We start from the raw sequence: 9,334 nt of genomic DNA, 5'->3' as shown, positions 1-9,334 counted from the left end.
GTGAAAATGGTAATAATAATAATAAGTTGGAGTAAGCCTGGTTTGTTCAAAATGAATTGCTGGAAGCTTTCAGTGCAGAAGCAACCGGTCAGCCCCAAAGGTAAGCGTGTGAAGATTCATTTCCGCTTATTAAACTGCTAAGTCAGCTCAGCGTTTTACATATTACATCACTCTTGTGTCGCTCAGACCTTTTGAAAGGAGTTTGGGAAGATGACGCAGCCGCAGTCGTTTGCTTTTGTGAAGTAATGAAAGATGTTTGCCTGGTCGAGGGGTCTGCGCGCACGCGGACTTTGACGCGAACGTAGCGTCTTGGACCATTTTCATCAATGATAGCATAATATGCAATTTGTTTTACAGCATTAAATCAGACATTGAACATGATTTTGGGGCGGGGTTGTGTCAATTAACGCTGCACCTGATGATGTATTCATTAATTGACCGTAACATAGATCAAGTTATAATTTTTCAATTTGTTTAGTTTTTCCAGTGATTCGCTTTTCACCAAAACATGCTGGACTTTATTTTTATTGATTTAAGAAAAAATCTTTTTTTGGAGCACTTGTGGAAAATGTCCTTCCTGCAGCTCCGGTGTCTCATTATCATCTGTCAAGACTGCAGACGTCTTCTGTTGCTTCTATATAATTGTCCTTCCTCCAAGTTAATTTTAGTTTCCATCATGTTCAGCAGTACCAGGGTTTCAGTTTCTGGCTTTTTATTCTTAAAGATTCCAAGGCTGGATTTATACTGCAGACTTCAAGTTACACAATTCATATTTTTCACTCTCAAGTCATCAATCGGCTTCATATCCCAATCATACAACGTCAGGCTTGCACAGATTACACTACGGGAATAAGGTCATAATTTATGAGAATAACATTTTTTATTTTCAAGAAAAAAGGTTGTAAAATAATAAGCACAATCGTACACTGTAGTTTCATGAAAAAAGGCCATATGTCCCCGCGATAAAAGTTTAGATTTTTAGCTGGAGCTTAACAAAGTCTTTCTCAGCCTTTGTGTTGCCTTTTTCCTTTTTGGTCTTTTCAGACGTTAAGACGACTCCGAAAACCTTCTCTCCAGTCGTATCACTTTTCATCTTTTTTGTGGCTTGTCATGCTTTATGAATAACTTTTATTGTCATGAGGATCTTCTGAATCAGTGAGTCTCAAACTTCTTTCACCAGGTACCACCTAAAAAAAATACTTCTTCAAGTACCACCATCATGACCAAAATGAAAATAAAATAATGTAAGCCACTGTAAGATTATGCAATGTTTAAACATAAAGAGTACACTTAAATATAACCCCAATTCCAATGAAGTTGGGACATTGTGTTAAACATAAATCCAAACAGAATACAATGATTTGCAAATCATGTTCAATCTATATTTAATTGAATACACTACAAAGACAAGCTATTTCATGTTCAAACTATTAAACTTGATTGTTTTTAGCAAATAATCATGAACTTAGAATTTTACGGCTGCAACACGTTCCCAAAAAGCTGGGACAGGTTCGTTCATGTTTAGCACTGTTACATCACCTTTTCTTTTAACAACATTCAATAAACGTTTGGGAACTGAGGACACTCATTGTTGAAGCTTCGTCGGTGGAATTCTTTCCCATTCTTGCTCGATGTACAGCTTCAGCCGTTCAACAGTCCGGGGTCTCCGTTGTCGTATTTGACGCTTCATAACGCGCCACGCATTTTCAATGGGAGACGGGTCTGGACTGCAGGCCGGCCAGTCTAGTACCCGGACTCTTTTACTACGAAGCCACGCTGTTGTAACACGTGCAGAATGTGGTTTGGCATTGTCTTGCTGAAATAAGCAGGGTCCATGACAAAGACGTTGCTTGGATGGCAGCATATGTTTCTCCAAAACCTGTATGTGCCTTTCAGCATTAGTGGTGCCTTCACAGATGTGTAAGTTACCCATGCCATTGGCACTGACACAGCCCCATACCATCACAGATGCTGGCTTTTCAACTTTACGTCCATAACAGTCCAGACGGTTCTTTTCCTCTTTGGCCCCGGAGGACACGACGTCCACAATTTCCAAAAACAATTTGAAATGTGGACTCGTCGGGCCACAGAACACTTTTCCACTTTGCGTCGTTCAGGGTGGAGCCCGCCTTTTGCCCGAAGTCAGTTGGGATAGGCTCCGGCGCCCCGCGACCCTGACCAGGATAAGCGCTGTTGAAAATGGATGGATGGATGGAATTTTGGCTTATTAGGTCATTTTTAGTGAAGCGCTTGGCAACTTTGTTTGGAACAGTGATCATGTTCACCTCAGTGCATCAACTGACGTCAACAATCCCGATGTCGTCTGCGGAAAGGAAGTTGAAAACTGGTTAAAAAAAAAACAACAACAAAACTTGGGGGACTTGGGAACCGTTTCCAAAGACAAAGACAAAAATAGGAATGGTTTGTGTGTGTGTTTTCTTACAAAACAACATATACCAGCCAGCAAAACAACCAAAATATAGATGTAAAGTTTGACAGAATGGGGTCATGCTGACAAGAAATAAGAGTGTGAAACACAATCAGGTTGTGGAATTTAAAAAAAAAAAAAAAAAAAAATCAACATTAAGAACAATGCACAAATGCTAATGGCGTGTTGAAATGGACTTTTCTTTTGGATCTCGTAGCAGTTGACCGCCTCCTGCTTTGTGACCTCGATACAGAAGTGTTTGAAAGAAGCGCACTCGTATTTGCATGGCTCGCCGTGTGCTGTGTGTTGTTACCTCTTCGGGTGTTTGTGGGCACACGCGGGATGAATCGAGTTTTCACCGCAGCAGCGCTTCAAAATAAGCCTTCGGTTCCGTTCGCGGGATGGAGGGAGGCAGAGCGCCTGGCATGGCAAACCGGGCTTTCCGATTACACCGGTTGCTAAACTATCCATGGGGAAAATGTTAAGCAGATCCATTGGACGGAGTAATTCAATTTGAGCCCCTGAATAGTACTATCGTCATTTGCCATGGAATTAGCCTCCGCCGCTATCGATCAACACAAGCTGCGCCCACCCAAGATGTCGGCTCGGCGGTCACTCGCCTAACGGCACGCACGGAACAAATGCGTAGCAATGTCTTCTCATACTGCTGCGCCCCTCAAAGATATACAGCGAGCCCGCATATTCGCGGTTTGGCGTTCAGCAATTGACCTATTCGGAGAAAACCCCACCCGTCCAATTTTTTTTATTTTATTTTTTTTTTCCTGGCAAAATACAATTGACAATATGTTTGTAAGTGTTTGAAATGCTCGGAGCCTCTTCACACCCATCGCACATCTTTCGAGACCGCAGTTTGTGTTCTATTTTTGACTTAACTGGGGTGCCAAACTTATTTGAGTTGGTGGCCACATTCACCCCAATTTGATCTCAAGCGGGACGGAGCAGTATTATTTGTGCTATAATAAGCTATCAATAGCAACACGTCCGCAATTGTTTTGGTGCAAATAATTACATGTACATTTTTGAAAATATTCAGTTATTGATGATTATTGATGATGATGACAGTTACTTTTATTCAAAAATTGCAGTTAATGTGTGCGCTATCCCACCCATATAATATGCGCGTGTGTCACTTGTCAAACCTCGAAAGCTCGGGATTCTTCAAAACATCACATCTTGTCAAAATGTTTTGCCGGCTAATTTAGGCTTTCGTGACGATGAAGAAGTCGAGGCAAGCTCATTTGTTTGTTGACAAAAAACACTGACATCGAATTCTAATTCGTTTCCAAGGATCCGAAAGACACCTTAGCTCCTGGACCCAATGCTGTTTCAACAATTGCTTTCCATTTGTCTTTTGTTTTGTGCACTGCTTGCACGCAGGTTGCCGGGAGACATCCAGGTGGAAACGGTCAATGTACTGTAATTCAAAGGCAACAAATTAGAAGGTAATATTGGATGGCCGCTGGAGTGGAATGCCTTTTTAATGGTGCCCAAATTCTCCAGCAGTGACCGTTCTTGCACAGGAAATGCAGGCGATCGTTTTCACAATGAATCGAGATGTCTCCTCTCCTAAACTGAAAATTCCTCTCGCAGCACAGCAAATTGTTACCCTTTCGCCGGTGAAAATTGAACAAATTAAATGCTGCCGGCGGCATTCAAATAGCAGGAGACGGTTTTCTTTTGTCAAGAACGTACTTAATTGCAGAGCTTGACGGGGAGTTGCGGCGCAAGGCCTTAATTACTGTCACATTTTCAGAGCTGCTGCGCACTAAAATGCTGTTTTCATTTCTTTGGATTCAATCAAATGTGAAAGCAGACTGGAAGGTCCTTGCCGTCCCGCTGTTTTTTCTCGGATTTATTTCCAACTGGCTACGAAACAGCTGTTAAACATGTTCGGGACAACTTTGCCGAACTTCTAAAATAATAAGTGCTGAAGGCAATTAAAATATTCCGTGGCTTCACTGCTTTCATCTCTTCTGCTTCCGAGCGCGCTTAAGCGTCCAAATCCGTTCGGGGATCCTCCAACATACGTAGTCATCGGCAACGGCGGATGCTGCCGACACGCTGTTCTTCTCAGCGTCGGCCCGGAGCTCCGTGGGCGCTGACAAGTCGTCCTTACCGCGGACCGGGGCTGCCAAAACGTCAAAACGTTGCCGCAGTCCGCCGAGGAGGAGGAAGACCCAGGCGCGTGATCGGCTCTCGTGCTCTTCCTGGAGCAGCTTTTCCAAAAGCAACCCACGTCCACAGAAGATAATCACAACCCAAAGGTGCAAAGGCGGAAGGATTTCTTTATTTCTTTTTCTGGATTATTTAGGATGAATATCTTTCTTGGAATGAGCTTGGCTGAGGTGTTTTTTGTTTACACTGAATTTCATATTCATTGTGTTAAGTAGATGTTATGCTGTTAGAAATGCATATTAGTCCGGCGCCTCCTATAAAGTGCAAGCAGACAATGTACATGCAATCAGCAAAATATGTGAGCTTGCTGACGGTGGATATTTTTGGCCAATGTTAGCTTTTATTTAGCAACATGAATCGGTTAGAAAGCGGACCGTGTACCGTTTGCCAAATATGTTTCGAATTTCCGAAATGTTTTTGTATCAATTCATATTTCACTGTGACCTTGTGGACATGTTAAGCTCGACAACATCCAACTACAAATATACTGTAGTATGATCATTTACGATACAAAAGTTTCAAGTATTTATTTCACTGTTTCAGCTTGCACTGGAGAAAGATCAAATGAAAACATCATAACCCCCAATTCCAGGGTGGACAGCAATTTCAGGGCCACATGCCAAAATGTTCAATATTGACCCGGGGTACATTTACAAATCAACAATTTCGTAAAAACGGGATTTTTCTTTATTTTTTGCGTGAACAAAGTAATGGAAACAATAACCGTTGGAATCGAGCAAAGAAAGTGCCAGGCCTCACTGTTGGTCTTTCCCGTTTTTTTCTGAAAGCACCTTTTTGAACATGTGTATGTGTGGATTTGCAATTTGACAAATCTCAGTCATTTGTTGCTGTTGGACACAGCAGCTTTGCTGAAGCAGCATTACAAGCACGGCCATCACGACACCAACCTCGTTGTCGATTGGTGGCTCATACCCAGACCGATCACGTGTGCATGTCTTCCGTTTACATAAACCTTTGTGTGTGTCTTTTAGCAGCATTTAAACAACTGATGTTTTCCAACTCTTCTACATTGAACCCCATTGTGTTTTTGCCGCCATGAATGAATCGCCGCACGCTTCCTGCCATCAACTTAAATGAGACTGGCACGAATGAACTTCCACCGACGGTGATGTGGAATACTAGAGACGTGTTCATGCCCATGAAATAGTGTCATATTTTCTTGGATTAACGCAGCATCCGCTGGCATAAAATCCATTTTAAGAGACTCCCAGGGCATAGAATCGATCGCGACTGTACTGTCGTGGTTGTCTTCGAAGACGTTTGGCCTCTCATCCGAGCAGGCGTCATCGGTCCACGCAAACAGGCTCGATAGGACGGCTCTGGCCAGAACGGTCCGGTTGCCATCGATTCAGTGCCTTGAGAATGAAATGACCCGGATGACTGAGAATACTCGCAGGCATTCGTTCCAAAACACAGTTGCGCTGCATTGTCAGTTTTGCCAGTGTTGACTCGAGCGGAGAAAGACGTATTTCCATCCGGCGCTGCTGTTAGTTTCATATTCGTTTGCCCTTCACACGGCTGTCAAACGCAGTCGGAGGCGTAAAGTACGGCATTCGGACACGAGGAGGAGACGGACGCCGAATCGTGCCTCTTTGCGACCCCAAATAATGGGTTACAACGGAGAGAGCAATTCAAAACATGTTTCTGGATCATTTCATCAGTTTCCCTTCCCTCCTCTTTGTTGAATTGGTTGACCGTTTACACATCTCACAAGGCTTCACTCTTCCCAAGCGCTGCCCTACGATTGGCTGGCAACCGAGCCGGGGCGCGGGCTCCAGTTCACCCGCGACCCTAACGAGGACGAGCGCCCTCGAATGTGGAGGGATGGCGGCAATTCCTAACTGTACTGGTGAGCTGGCCTTCGCTTCGTGTGAGGTGGAAGCGTGACTGCGGAAGCGCGTCCCGCTTCTTGCAGCCTTGAGACCTTCCTTTCATTTCCCCGGGTTGCAGCGTGCGAGTTTAAAAACAAGCTCGTAGATTTGAATTCATGCTGTGAAGAGATGGCAGGATTTGCGCTTAACTGATGATCTCGAAAACTTGCTCCAACTAACATGCTTTTGCATGAATATTTAAGCTCGGTTACAGTGGCCTGTGAATTATTTAGAGGATGTTGGTGCGGGTGAGACCACAAGGCTTGACGAGGAAAACTGGCTTAGCTAGTTTTTGTTTTTTTGTTGTTGTTGTTGTTGTTGCGATTGCAGAGCATCATCTTACCATGTTTTTTGACCTCCCGCTAAGCCACAACCAGTCGACGCCATGCTTCGTGAAGTGAAGGAGTTGACGAGTCGAAATGTAAAAGCAGATATCATCTTTGCTGAGTTTAGTGACACGATCGTTTTTTATTGTGATTAATATGAATGAATGGATTTATTTTTGATACGATTATCGTCAGTGGTGCCCCTCAAGTGTGAATTCAAGTCACACTCCCACGTGTCCGTTGTTTTGCACACCACGCATCACACACGCACGCATGCAAGGAGCAAATCAGAAGAGTTGCGTAGAGAGTGCTGGACCATTTGAGCTGCGGTGCTGGCGACGGTGCCTTGCTCGAGGGCACCTCCGCAGTTGACAACAAGCAGACTAGCATCTCTCCAACACTTTTTTTTTGGAAGCATTTTGGTCTGTAGTGGGATTCCAACATGTCTCCAAAGTGCAAGTCCTTGCAAATTAAGACGCTAATTAGGAAAAAAAACGTATCTTAAAAAAAGTGTTCCAAAAAGGTTTCATTGCAAAAGCAGACAATTCCCACCAAAAATCTTTTCCGAACCACATTGTTGTATTATGTATTTACATTTCATCATGTTTTGTTCTGTGTTTTTCATCTGTGACAAGAACAAATATGTGCTTAATTCCAAAATAATGAGTGATGCTTTTAACTGTCTTTTTTTTAGGAGGAAATATGCAAGGTTTTTCTTGACGCATTTATTCAAAATTAATCAAAGTACAACCCCAATTCCAATGAAGTTGGGACGTTGTGTTAAATATAAATAAAAACAAAATACAATGATTTGCAAATCATGTTCAACCAATGTTTAATTGAATACACTACAAAGACAAGATATTTCATGTTCAAACTGTTAAACTTGATTGTTTTTAGCAAATAATCATGAACTTAGAATTAGAATTTTATGACTGCAACACGTTCCAAAAAAGCTGGGACAGGCTCACGTTTAGCACTGTGTTACATCACCTTTTCTTTTAACAACATTCAACAAACGTTTGGGAACTGAGGACACTCATTGTTGAAGCTTCGTCGGTGGAATTCTTTCCCATTCTCGCTCGATGTACAGCTTCAGCCGTTCAACGGTCCGGGGTCTCCGTTGTCGTATTTTACGCTTCATAATGCGCCGCACCTTTTCAATGGGAAACTGGTCTGGACTGCAGGCAGGCCAGTCTAGTACCCGCACTCTTTTACTACGAAGCCACGCTGTTGTAACACGTGCAGAATGTGGTTTGGCGTTGTCTTGCTGAAAGAAGCAGGGGCGTCCGTGATAAAGACGTTTCTTGGATGGCAGCATATGTTTCTCCAAAACCTGTATGTACCTTTCAGCATGAATGGTGCCTTCACAGATGTGTAGGTTACCCATGCCATTGGCACAAACACAGATCCATACTGTCACAGATGCTGGCTTTTGAACTTTGCGTCCATAACAGTCCGGCTGGTTCTTTTCCTCTTTGGCCCGGAGGCCACGATGTCCACAATTTCCAAAAACAATTTGAAAGGTGGACTCGTTGGACCACAGAACACTTTTCCACTTTACATCAGTCCATCTTAGATGAGCGTGGGCCCAGAGAAGCCGGCGGCGTTGATGAATGGCTTTTGCTTTGCATAGTAGAGTTTCAAGTTGCACTTACGGCTGTAGCGCCGAACTGTATTGACTGACATTGGTTTTCTGAAGTGTTCCTGAGCCCACGTGGTGATACCCTTTACACATTGATGTCGGTTTTTGATGCAGTGCCGCTTGAGGGATCGAAGGTCACGGGCATTCAATGTCAGTTTTCGGCCTTGGCGCTTCCGTGCAGTGATTTCTCCAGATTCTCTGAACCTTTTGATGATATTATGGACCGTAGATGATGAAATCCCTAAATTCCTTGCAATTGTACGTTGAGGAACATTGTCCTTAAACTGTTGGACTATTTTCTCACGCACTTGTTCACAAAGAGGTGAACCTCGCCCCATCTTTGCTTGTGAATGACTGAGCAATTGAGGGAATCTACCCAATCGTTTTCTACCCAATCATGGCACCCACCTGTTCCCAATTAGCCCGTCACCTGTGGGATGTTCCAAACACGTGTTTGATGAGCATTCCTCAACTTGCTCAGTCTTTTTTTGTCCAGCTGTCCCAGCTTTTTTGCAACGTGTTGCAGCCATACAATTCCAAGTTCATGATTATTTGCTAAAAACAATCAAGTTGATCAGTTTGAACATTAAATAGCTTGTCTTTTTAGTGTATTCAATTAAATATAGGTTGAACATGATGTGTAAATCATTTTATTCTGTTTTTATTTATGTTTAACACAACGTCCCAACTTCATTGGAATTGGGGTTGTAGTTGAGAAAGTACTTGAAATAGTTACAATGCTATTACATTTTCACAAGGGTAACTTGTCATTGTAAGCAGCTACATTTCCAAAGTCATCTTCCCAACATTGGTGCTATATTTGAGTTTGTGAGTGTGCATAATTCAA

Source organism: Phycodurus eques, chromosome 1 (assembly GCF_024500275.1).
Source record: "Phycodurus eques isolate BA_2022a chromosome 1, UOR_Pequ_1.1, whole genome shotgun sequence".
NCBI classification, from domain to species: domain Eukaryota; kingdom Metazoa; phylum Chordata; class Actinopteri; order Syngnathiformes; family Syngnathidae; genus Phycodurus; species Phycodurus eques.
This window is presented reverse-complemented; position numbering follows the sequence as displayed.